The sequence below is a fragment of the Canis aureus genome, chromosome 31, assembly GCF_053574225.1.
Source record: "Canis aureus isolate CA01 chromosome 31, VMU_Caureus_v.1.0, whole genome shotgun sequence".
Taxonomy (NCBI): domain Eukaryota; kingdom Metazoa; phylum Chordata; class Mammalia; order Carnivora; family Canidae; genus Canis; species Canis aureus.
In genome coordinates, this window is record NC_135641.1 from 31,931,884 (window position 1) to 31,942,445 (window position 10,562).

The following is a 10,562-nucleotide window of genomic DNA, read 5'->3' on the forward strand; positions in this document are numbered from 1 at the left end:
ATTCAGATGAGGAAACTGAGGTGAAAGAAGGTTAAATCCCACTCACTTATTCGAGATTATACTGCTATAAGTGGTGAAAAAGGGCTCAGTACTTTACCCCAAGTTGTTCAGCTATGTCGGCAGAACCGACATTGGAATCTGTGCTGTCTGGCATCAGAGGAAAGCTCATGGATTCCCAAAGACGATTGGACTGTGGTATAGTCAGAACATGACAGGTGGAGTCTTGTGATTTTCATTTAGGATGAGTGTTATAAGGGGTGCCTGGCTGGCTCAGTAGAGCATATCACTCTTGATCCTGGGGTCATGAGTTCGAGTACCACATTGAGGGCAGAGTTTGCTTTTTAAAAATGTAATAAAGAGATATATAAATAGCATGAGTGTTGCAAAAACTTTTATTGAAAACTTTTAATCAAGTTTGAGCTTTGTTTTTAAGTCTAAAAAGAGTGTCATGGTATAAGAGGTCTTACAAGGATCTTCCTACCTCCAAGTTTCTTTATTTAGGTGTCACAGTCTCTTAAATTCTATTAATATATCAAACCTTTTGAGTTTTCTTTGGGTTCAACTGTTAAATATTCCTAAAAGACTAATGTAGTAAACTAAGTGACAGATGAGACTTAGTAGTTTTGAGCAAGACTAATGGAGCGAGACTAGAACCTCCTTGGCCAGCTAACTTCTTTCTTTCCTTCCCTATTCCATTCCTCTGCTCTTCTTTGCCTTGCTGTTGCTGCCCTCCAAATAATAGCAGCAGCAAGGTCCCTGGAAAACAGATTTAAAAAGAGGAGCAGGACATTTTTATTTGATGCTTGCTGTGCCAAGTTTCATTAAGCTGTTTTGCTGGGGTTTCCGTTTTTCCCTCTGTGATTTTGGTGTAAATTTATTACGCTTCCAACATGTGGGCCAATGCTTCTTTTCAGCATAATGCTAATTGATTACAGAGACCAGAGCTGGAACTTGGACAAGACAGAGCTGCAAATGGAACACCAGGTGGGTAAGGGGGCACATATCCTGTCTTGGAGATGATGCTGAACATGCTGGTGAGTCAGGTGCAGTGGGTGGGACCAGCCAAAAAAACATTGGAGACAATTGGGCATGCACCGAGAGCCTTGCTTACTCAGCGTTGGGCACTGGGCACTTTCCATACAATGGTAAACAGTTAAAGACTTCACTGGCATCCTTCCTAATTCCTGAATTCAGATTTTAAAATAAGACAATATATGGAATTTTTTAAAAGTCTGAATTGTGATGCATTATTCCTCAAAACTCCCTAACAAGCATGTCTTACCTAACCTTAATGTACACTTATCCAAATTGTGATTTCAGACAAGCCTGAGATGAAGATTGTTTGTTTTACATTCTTCTTACCACATACAAAAGGGAACACACAGAAGAAAGATGAGTATTATTTGTTTCAAACACTACCACGAAACATTTTCATAAAGTATATAGTAGATATTAGGAAGTTAGGTGCTTTGGAATGCTAAGCCTAGGGATTTGTCACCAAAGAAACTCACATGGAAAGCACCTGACAGATGAAATCAGGAAATGGCTAAATAAAATGAGTGGATCACAGTGGTTTTCTCGGTGGCCACACAGTGAAGGTTAAGAAACCACAGAATTGGGAATTCTTGGGCTTGACTCTTGATTGTGAAACAGTGGCAAGTCCAGGTAGCCTATTAGTGTCTTACCCGCCCCACCTCCTTACCAGGGCTAATGAGCATCATATACAATGATGAATGGGAAATTGTCTTGAAAACTGAAACTTAGGTACTTTTAAAGAGGCTGTTGTTACTCATTAATTCTAGTTCATAATAAAGATAATTTAAATGAGGCTTGTTTCTCCTTTGCAAGTGGAATCTTTCCTCAGTTATGATAATACTATTGATAATATTTATTTATGTATTTTAAAGATTTTATTTTTTTGAGTAACCTCTACACTCAACGTGGGGCTCCACTCACAGCCCCAAGATGGAGAGTTGCACACCCCACTGACCGAGTCAGGTAGGCACCTCCCACCTTTTTAAAGATTTTTATCTTTTTAAGTAGACAATACTTATTAACAGAAACATGATTTATCCATAGGCAAACGGCAAGTAACTGTGCTGCCTCTAGAGCCCTGATGAAGGTTGAGGAGAGATACAAATAATCCTGATTCATAGCCTGGGTGCTTTCCTAGGGCCTCCAGGTCACCTGTATTCATTGCTGCTTGGGGTCTCACTTCCTCTTTAATTACGTATAACTAGCTTCTTGCTCGGTGGACTTGCTATTTTCTAACTAGTCAAACGAGAGAACCTTCTGGCTTTAATATACCCCCATCACATTCTTACTGGTCGTGGACTTTTTCTTCCCATATCGGCATCAGTATCTGGGTCGCAGCCTATATCCTATCTATTGTATAAGTGCTACAGGTAAGAGGGTATCCCCTAGTTTATGTCTACATCAATATGTACAGACCAACTTGGGTCTCCAGGGAAGCTATTTTCTGGTGGTCTCAAGAGCTGAGGAATTACTACAGGAGATCCTTTTTCTGAAGTGAACACATGGAGCTAGCCGTGTTCTGGAGGCTCAGTTGGTTCCAGGCCCTCTCTGAGGAACCAGACTTGTCCTCATCTGACTTAGATCCCCATGGCCTGTTTAGAGTATCTCAGAAACCACTGAGAGAGCCTTAGAACTGATCAGTGTCCTGAGTCATTTTCCAGACTGAGCTGCATGGATCATTAGTCAGCCTTGGGGGGGTTGGGGGGGGAGTTGCAGTTGTCATAAACCTTGTGCTCCCCACAGTTCTCCTAGAACATCTCAAGTGTGTCCTGGACTCTCTGTGATAGAGACTGCTGTCAGCAATTAGCTCTGTCGGCCAGAGGGATGCTAGCATCCCCGAACCTCACTCTGCTGTCAGGCTGGGGCTATCCTAACGTGGTCACTTTCATCCCCATCATTATAAGTTTCTTTGAAACACTGCTTCATATTTCAAGGCCCAACTCAAATGTCACTTTTTTTTCCCTGCAGGCTCCCATTTGAATAGAATAAAATACTATACAAACATATACATACATACTGTACCGTACAGTGCCATCTGTGTGCCCATAGTACTTTATCATACACCTCTAGTGAAATTCTTCACACAGTAACTAAAATGTATCTGGCTTTGTGCTTAAAGGGAGCCTGTAAACTTCCCAAGGGGAAGGACTACATGTAACTCATTTGATCTATATGTATATTTGCAGGGCCCACATCCTGATTGGAATGTACATGTTTATTAAATTATTTTAAAGGACAATGTGATGGAGATCAAAGACAGTATCACTCTTTTCCTGATTAATTATTTCCACAAATTTATCAAGAACCTACTAACATGTTAGACACTGGTATGTGCTGAAAAAGCAATTATGAGTAAGACACATAGGGGACATGCCTTGTTGCCCCTGATGGTGGTGAGCTCAGCCATACTGTTCCTTCTCACTCATCCAGGATGTGGAAATGTGCTGCTGATGCTGGTGGTAGGAGTAGCAAGCAGCAAGCAGAATTGTACCTTCCCCACCTGACTGTGTTTATGATAATTGTAGCATGTCCAACCATTGTCTGTTGTTGCCAGCTGTCCCCAAGGGGAACTCTAGATGAGCTTAATAGCAGTGGAAAATGACATGTTGGGTCCTGGAAGCCTAGGCTTGACATCCTGCAGGATGAATGGAGCCAGGGAATAAGGAGGGGATCAAATCAGAGAGACCAAGTCCATTTCAAATCCAAAGAGCAAGCATAGGATAGAAAACAGGACAAAGTTCAAAGTTTAGAAGCAAAGCTGGACAGAGAGGAAGCTGAAAGTTGAAGAAATAGAGCTAGAGGTTAGGAGTTAGGTGGTTGATGGATCCAAGGGTTTTGTGGTAAAGAAAGCTGGGATGTCTAAAGTTTTCTGTTCTTGAATTTGCTCAGCTTGCTGAGAGGGGCTGCTCTGTTTGGGGAGTGATGTCAGCTTTATGACTGAATAAGATGCCCCTTATTTGTGTCTCTTTCCCAGTAACAATTTAGCCTCCATCAGAGTGCCTTTCTAGGAGCTTTGGGATCCAGTACAGTATGCCACAGGATCTGGGAAGAGTCTTGCCCATCCATGCACAGGTAATAGGCCATATGGATGTTGATCCCAGCTGTGGACTCTGCAGTGGCCTGTGAACTGGTTCTAGTCCCTCTGGCTGCAGTCCAGAAGCCCCTGGAAAACACTGTCTTTGACAATCACCCACAAACAAAAGAACCAAAAGAACCAAGTTTCCAGTGGAAAAGTTCTAATATGCCACTGAAACAAAAAAAAAAATTAAAAAAAAATCTATGTATGCGTTTGGATGCATTGGCAGGGGTAAGAGAAACGGTTTGGCTTTACCTGTATCACTCTTAACCCAAGGCAACACAGCTTAAGGCCAAGATCTTCTTGGCCTGTGATCTTTCCTTTGGAAGAAAAGGAGTGTTGTGAGTGAGCATCCGGTTTCCCCAGCGGTGTGGGACCCTGCCAAAGAGGCTCATTTCTCTCTCACCCTATCCAGACTGGTGAGTCATGAACTCCATGACCGGGGGGAGTGGCGGGGGGAGGAAACAAGAAAAAGCTGAGAGGACAGCAAATTGAACTCTTGAAGGGCATTAAAGGGATGTGGATGATAGTGAATCCCGTCATTTGGTCCATAGGCACCCCCAGTGCTCTGCATGTCTCGTCCCCCACCATGAGTGTATTTCTCAACATAAACCTTATAGGCCAGGAATGAGTGGGATAATATATTCAAAGTGCTGAAAGAAGAAAACCTGACCATCAAGAATACTGTATCTGGCAAAGTTACCCTTCAGAAAAGAAGAAGCTATAGAGACTTTAACAGACAAACAAAAGCTGAAGGAGTTCATCACCACTAGACCTGCCTTACAAGAACTGCTGAAAGTTCTTCCAGCTGAAGCAAAAGGATGCTAATTAGTAAGTTGTAGGTAGACAACATACTGGTAAAGCTAAGTATATAGTCAAATTCAGATTACTCTTAATACTGTAGAATGGTGGTTGTATTAACCACTTTAGTGTAAGATCAAAGGACAAGGGAACTAAAAATAACTATGACTACTGTAATTTGTTAGTGAAGACAATATAAAAAGGTAAATTATAGGGGCACCTGAATGGCTCAGTGGTTGAGTCTCTGCCTTTGACTCAGGTCCTGATCCCGGGGTCCTGGGATGGCATTCTGCATCAGGCTCCCCACAGAGAGCCTGCTTCTCCCTCTGCCTATGTCTCTGCCTCTCTGTCTCTCATGAATAAATAAATAAAATCTTAAAAAAAAAAAAGGTAAATTATAACGTCAAAAACAAAAGGGGAGGGGTAAAGGGGTCGACTTTTTGTATGCAATTGAAGTTAAGTTGCTATCAGCTTAAAATGGACTGTTGTAGTTACAAGATATTTTATGTAAGCCTCATGGTAACCACAAAGCAAAAACCTATAGTTGATTCACAAAAGATAAAAAGAGGGGAATCAGCATACTACCATAGAAAAATAATGCACAGAGTTAGGAGAAAAAAAGGAAAAAAAGAACAATGGAACTATAAAACAACCAAAAAGCAATAAACAAGATGGCATTAGTAAGTTCTTACCTACCAATAATTACTCTAAATGTAAATGAATTGAATTCATCAATCAAAAGACAGAGAGAGGCTGAGTGGATAAAAAAAAACAAGACCCAACTATATGCTGCCTATAAGAGACATCAGCTTTAAGGACACACATAGGCTTAAAGTGAAGAGATAGAAAAAGCTATTTAATGAAGGTGGAAACCAAAAAAGAACAGGAACAGCTGTACTTACATCAGACAAAATAGACTTTAGGCCAAAAATGGTAACAAGAAACAAAAGGCCATTATATAATTATAAAGGGGTCAGTCAGTTCATCAACATATCACAATTCTGTGTGCCCTCATCATTGGAGCACCTAAATATATTAAGCAAATACAGATCTGAAGAGAGAAATAGACAATGATATAATAATAGTAGGGGACTTCAGTTTGCCACCTCCAACAATGGATACAGAGAGAAAATCAGTAAGGAAACTGAACTTGAACTATACTTTAAACCAAACGGATCCAACAGACATATACAGAATGTTTCACCCAACAGAAGCACGATATACATTCTTGTCAAGTGCACATGAAACATTCTCCAGGATAGATAATATGATAAGTCACTAAGCAAATCTTAGCAAACTTAAGAATATTGAAATCTTAAGTATCTTTCCTGACTACAGTGGTATGAAACTAGAAATCACTAACAACAGGAGGAAATATGGAAAATTAACAGATATGTGGAAATTAACATGTCTGTGGACAACCAATGGATGAAAGAAATCAGAAGCAAAATAAAAAAGAAATCATCAAACAAACAAAAATGGAAATAAACCAAAACCTAGGGGATGTGGTAAAAGCATTTCTAAGAGGGAAGTTTATCACAATAAAGACCTACATTAAGGAAAAATATTTATCTAATATTATACCTCAAGCAACTACAAAAAGAACAAACCAAAGCCCAAAGTTAGCAAAAGGGAGGAAATAACAACAGAGGGAAATAAATAGACTAGAAAAACAATAGAGAAAGTCAATGAAACTGAATATTTTTTTAAAAAAAGATAAAAGTGATGGAGGTGTTAACTAATGCTACTGTAGTAATCACAGTATATAGGTGCATCAAATCAACATGTTGTATACCTTAAACTTACACAATGTTATATGTTAATTCAGTAGTGCCCAGTTTTTTGGGTGCAAGAGAATTGTAAAATGTAGTCCTGTTCCTTAAGGAACCTACAGCTTAGCTGTGAGAAAAGAATCACACTTGGGGGGGAAAAAAAGAATAGAGTAAGAGGAGGTTGAATTTAATTAAAGATCAGAACACTAGATCTAGTTGAGGCCCAAGTGGAAACAGGTTGGGCTGGTGTGAGCTACGGGCATGCGATGGCTTTATAGGCTTTGAAACATAGGCTTGTTCACAGCCATCAAGTCACACAGTTCTCTCTCATGTCAGGAACCTTGGTGTGGTCTGTGCTCAGGCCATAATTACATGAATGAAGATAAGGACAACCTCAGAATGCTCAGAATGCAGCCTTAGTTCAACTTTCTTTTTCTGAATACTTTAAAAGGAAATCTCGTTTATCATGGAGATACTCTTAACTCTCATACTTTAGCCATGGGAAAGCCAAAACCTCCCCAAACCTTTTCGTTTGGCTAAAAAGTGGCATACAGAAATGGCAACTGCTTTGAGTTTGGTGGATCACCGCAAGTGGATGACGAGGGGTCAGTCTGCCTTTGGGACTGGGAGAGTTTCCCAGCTCCACCTGGACCTTGACTCAGCTCATTGATCTGTTCACTTCTGTTATTTTCTTTGTGGCATGTTTTCCGTTCTGCTAGATTGCCTTTTACTGATTGCAAAGATGGTTGCTCACCACGGAGGCCTGTGTAAGCACGTAACTGTTAGTCCTAAGCAAGAGCATTACGTGTCCTGGTGTCTCTCCCCAAGTTCTGCACATTTAACACTTGCCTTTGTGTTAGGAAGCATAGAATTTTGAGATCCTTTGATGCATAAAATAAGATGCTCTCATTAATAACTGGCTTTCCTGTCCTTGCTTTGCTGTCAGGAGAGAACTGGATAACAAAATCTATGATTTATTTTGACTGGCTCCATTAAGGACCGAAGAGTGACGATGTGATTCCAGTAATAATGCTTAATTTTTACTCTGCAGTTTGACTATTGCATCTAGCTGTGCCCCTGCTGAAAGTGACTCTTAATCGCTAATTCTGAACTCATCTAAGCATATAAAATAGGACATGTCACCTAAAATCTCAGTGCTATTACCGTTGTTACCAAAAAATTTCATAAGACTTTTGAAGTCTTTCTCAAATTATTACCAGATCATTGAAAAGTCCAGACAGCTTACAGGTTCACTTTTTGGCTGATTTACCCTTGTAGGGTGTTTCAAAGGGACCCTTATAATTGACTATACAGTTTTAAATTTGTTCATTGATTCGTTCAACACATGTTTATTGGGAGTTTACATGTCATGCTCTATTCTAGGTCTTGGGAATAGAGCAGTGCATTGAACAGAAACCTGCCTTCATTTAGGGGAGGAAAATAGACAAAATAGAAAGGAAATAATGTGATTGGTTATTTGAGCATGAGAAGGAGAAAAATGAATTAGAGCAGATCTAGGCTGCTAGTTTGTGGAGACAAGTAGGGAAAGCAGCTCAGTTTATTTTAAATATGGTTGTTTGGAAACTCACTGAGAAAGTGATATGAAGGCAAAAGCTTGAAGAAGGATTGGAGTGAGCCACACGTGTGATGGTGGGAAAAGTGTGCCAGGCAGAGGAAGCAGTGGGTACAGGGGTGCGGAGGTGGGAAGTATCTGCTGTGTTTCAAACCAGGCTGATGGTAGCATTAGCGCACACAGGCACGTTACCTGCTGGGCACTGCTTTAAAGGCTTTGAGTCCGTGATCTCATTTAATCCTCCATGTTTTTCCCAGTCTACATTTCTAAATGAAGAAACTGAGGCACAGACAGAAAACTTGCCCAATGTTACCCAGCTGGAAAGTGGTAGAACCCAAGTAGTCTGCTTCTAGAATCTGTGTGCTCAACCACACTGTTCTGCTGCGTAATATACAATCCTTTGCAGATGTGAGGACGCTGCTCATCACATTGCACTGTGCCACTTTGCTTTCAGGAGAAGATATTTTTCTGAGCTTAATATTGGCAATAGTTGTGCTGGCCTTGAGTTACTGGTTATTTTTAATCTAATGAACACTGTGATCTGTGACAATTGCTGGTCATGATTTTATATTGGCCATTGAATATTTAGAGGTCCACTCATTTTTCTTGCTTCATGTTATATTTTGTCTATCATTATGGACTCCCTTATCTCCTAGATAGAGGGGAAAGGTGAATGAATAGAAATACATTTTATTTTTCTTTTATTTAGATTTTATTTATTCCTGAGAGCCACACACACACACACACACACACACACACACACACAGAGGCAGAGACACAGGCAGAGGGAGAAGCAGGCTCCTCGCAGGGAGCCTGATGCAGGACTTGATCCCTGGAGCCAGGACCACGCCCTGAGCCGAAGGCAGACGCTCAACCACTGAGCCACCCGGGTGTCCCATAGAAATACATTTTAGAAGAAGGCTCAGGTACTTAGCACTTTGCTACTGGAAAGCAAGCAGCCCTGGCTATGGGAAAAGCACCATCCAGCCTGGACTTGCACAACTGGGATTCTCATTTCTCCATCTCCCAGCCATGGTCTTTCTCCCATTGCTCATACTCAGGGTTCCTTCTGGAGTTGATGGAAGAAAAAGGAAGCAGGGTTCTCTCTGAAACCCCAGCCCTGACTGATGCAGTCTATGCGGCAGTTAGAAGCAGGGACTGAGATCAGACCATTCATACCTTGACCACCACCTGTCCGGTGCATCTTCATCTGTAAAACAAAGATCAAAATTAGTGTGTACATCTTAGAGTTGTCAGGATTAAATAGGATAATGTTCACACATAAAGTACATGGTATAGAGCTGATGTATATAAATACCACAGAAATCTTAGCTGTTGTTACTATTAGTTACTCTTCCTTAAAAAACAGAAAACCAGGGATGACTGGGTGGCTCAGTCAATTAAGCATCCAACTCTTGATTTCAGGTGAGGTCTAATCTCAGGATCGTGAGAGGAAGCCCCGTGTCAGGCTCCAGCCTGCCTAAGATTCTCTCTCCGTCTCCCTTACCCTTCCCTGCCAACCCTATGCTCCCTTGTTCTCTCCTTAAAAAAAAAAAAAACAAAAAACAAAAAGCACTGGGCTTGGTTGACATTTGTCTCCATTTTATCGTGTCAAATGCCCTGTGGGACCCCTCTGTGGTAGTGATTCCTCACATCTTGGATCCCAAAATGAATATGGCCTATTGGAAACTAAATAAAATAAATATGAATAGCGAATAAAACCAACAAGCATGGCCAGGTTCCAGCTTACTAAAAGCCTCAGCCATGCTAAAGATAGGGCTTTGAAGAGATTCCACAGGAGAGAGGACAAGGAGGACAGGAGCTGTGTTGTAAGGACTTCTGCTTTGTAAGCTGGTCTTCCTCCCCCTAAACCCCTTTCAATTGCTCAAGAAAAGTCTTGGCTTCTCACAAAATTGCCTTTGACTGTTTTAGGATTGCTTCAAGTTCTGCAAGAAGAAAGTGATCCCACTAAAGAGGCTTAAAAAGTCCAAATAAATATTTCATTCATTGTGTTAGAATAAAAGAAAGTCTTTTTCAAACAGCCTTGCATGCTTGGTAGATTTTTGTTTCATCTCATAAAATTGTTGAACCCTGACCTTTGTGGAGTGGTGTGGTGCTATGGGAAGGACATACGCTCTGGGACTGACTCCCAACTGCAAACTGCGCAGTTGCAGCTGCGAGAACTTTGGCCAAGCCCCAGGATCCTCTTCTGTAAAATGGGACTAGTACCTGACCACACAAGGCTGTTGAGAGGATCAAGTGACGCGGCCATGAAAAAGCTCCTGGCTGGTAACAGACTTTTCGT

At 41.1% G+C, this 10,562-nt stretch overlaps 1 long non-coding RNA gene across 1 annotated transcript; it reads left to right on the forward strand.

Annotated features, from left to right (window-relative positions):
* The first annotated feature begins 568 nt into the window (after positions 1-568).
* LOC144302241 (uncharacterized) lies at positions 569-10,298 on the forward strand. The gene is made up of 5 exons (XR_013369077.1): positions 569-984; positions 1,321-1,998; positions 4,010-4,107; positions 4,388-4,530; positions 9,683-10,298. It is a non-coding gene; the product is annotated as an uncharacterized LOC144302241 (long non-coding RNA).
* The last annotated feature ends 264 nt before the right edge of the window (positions 10,299-10,562 follow it).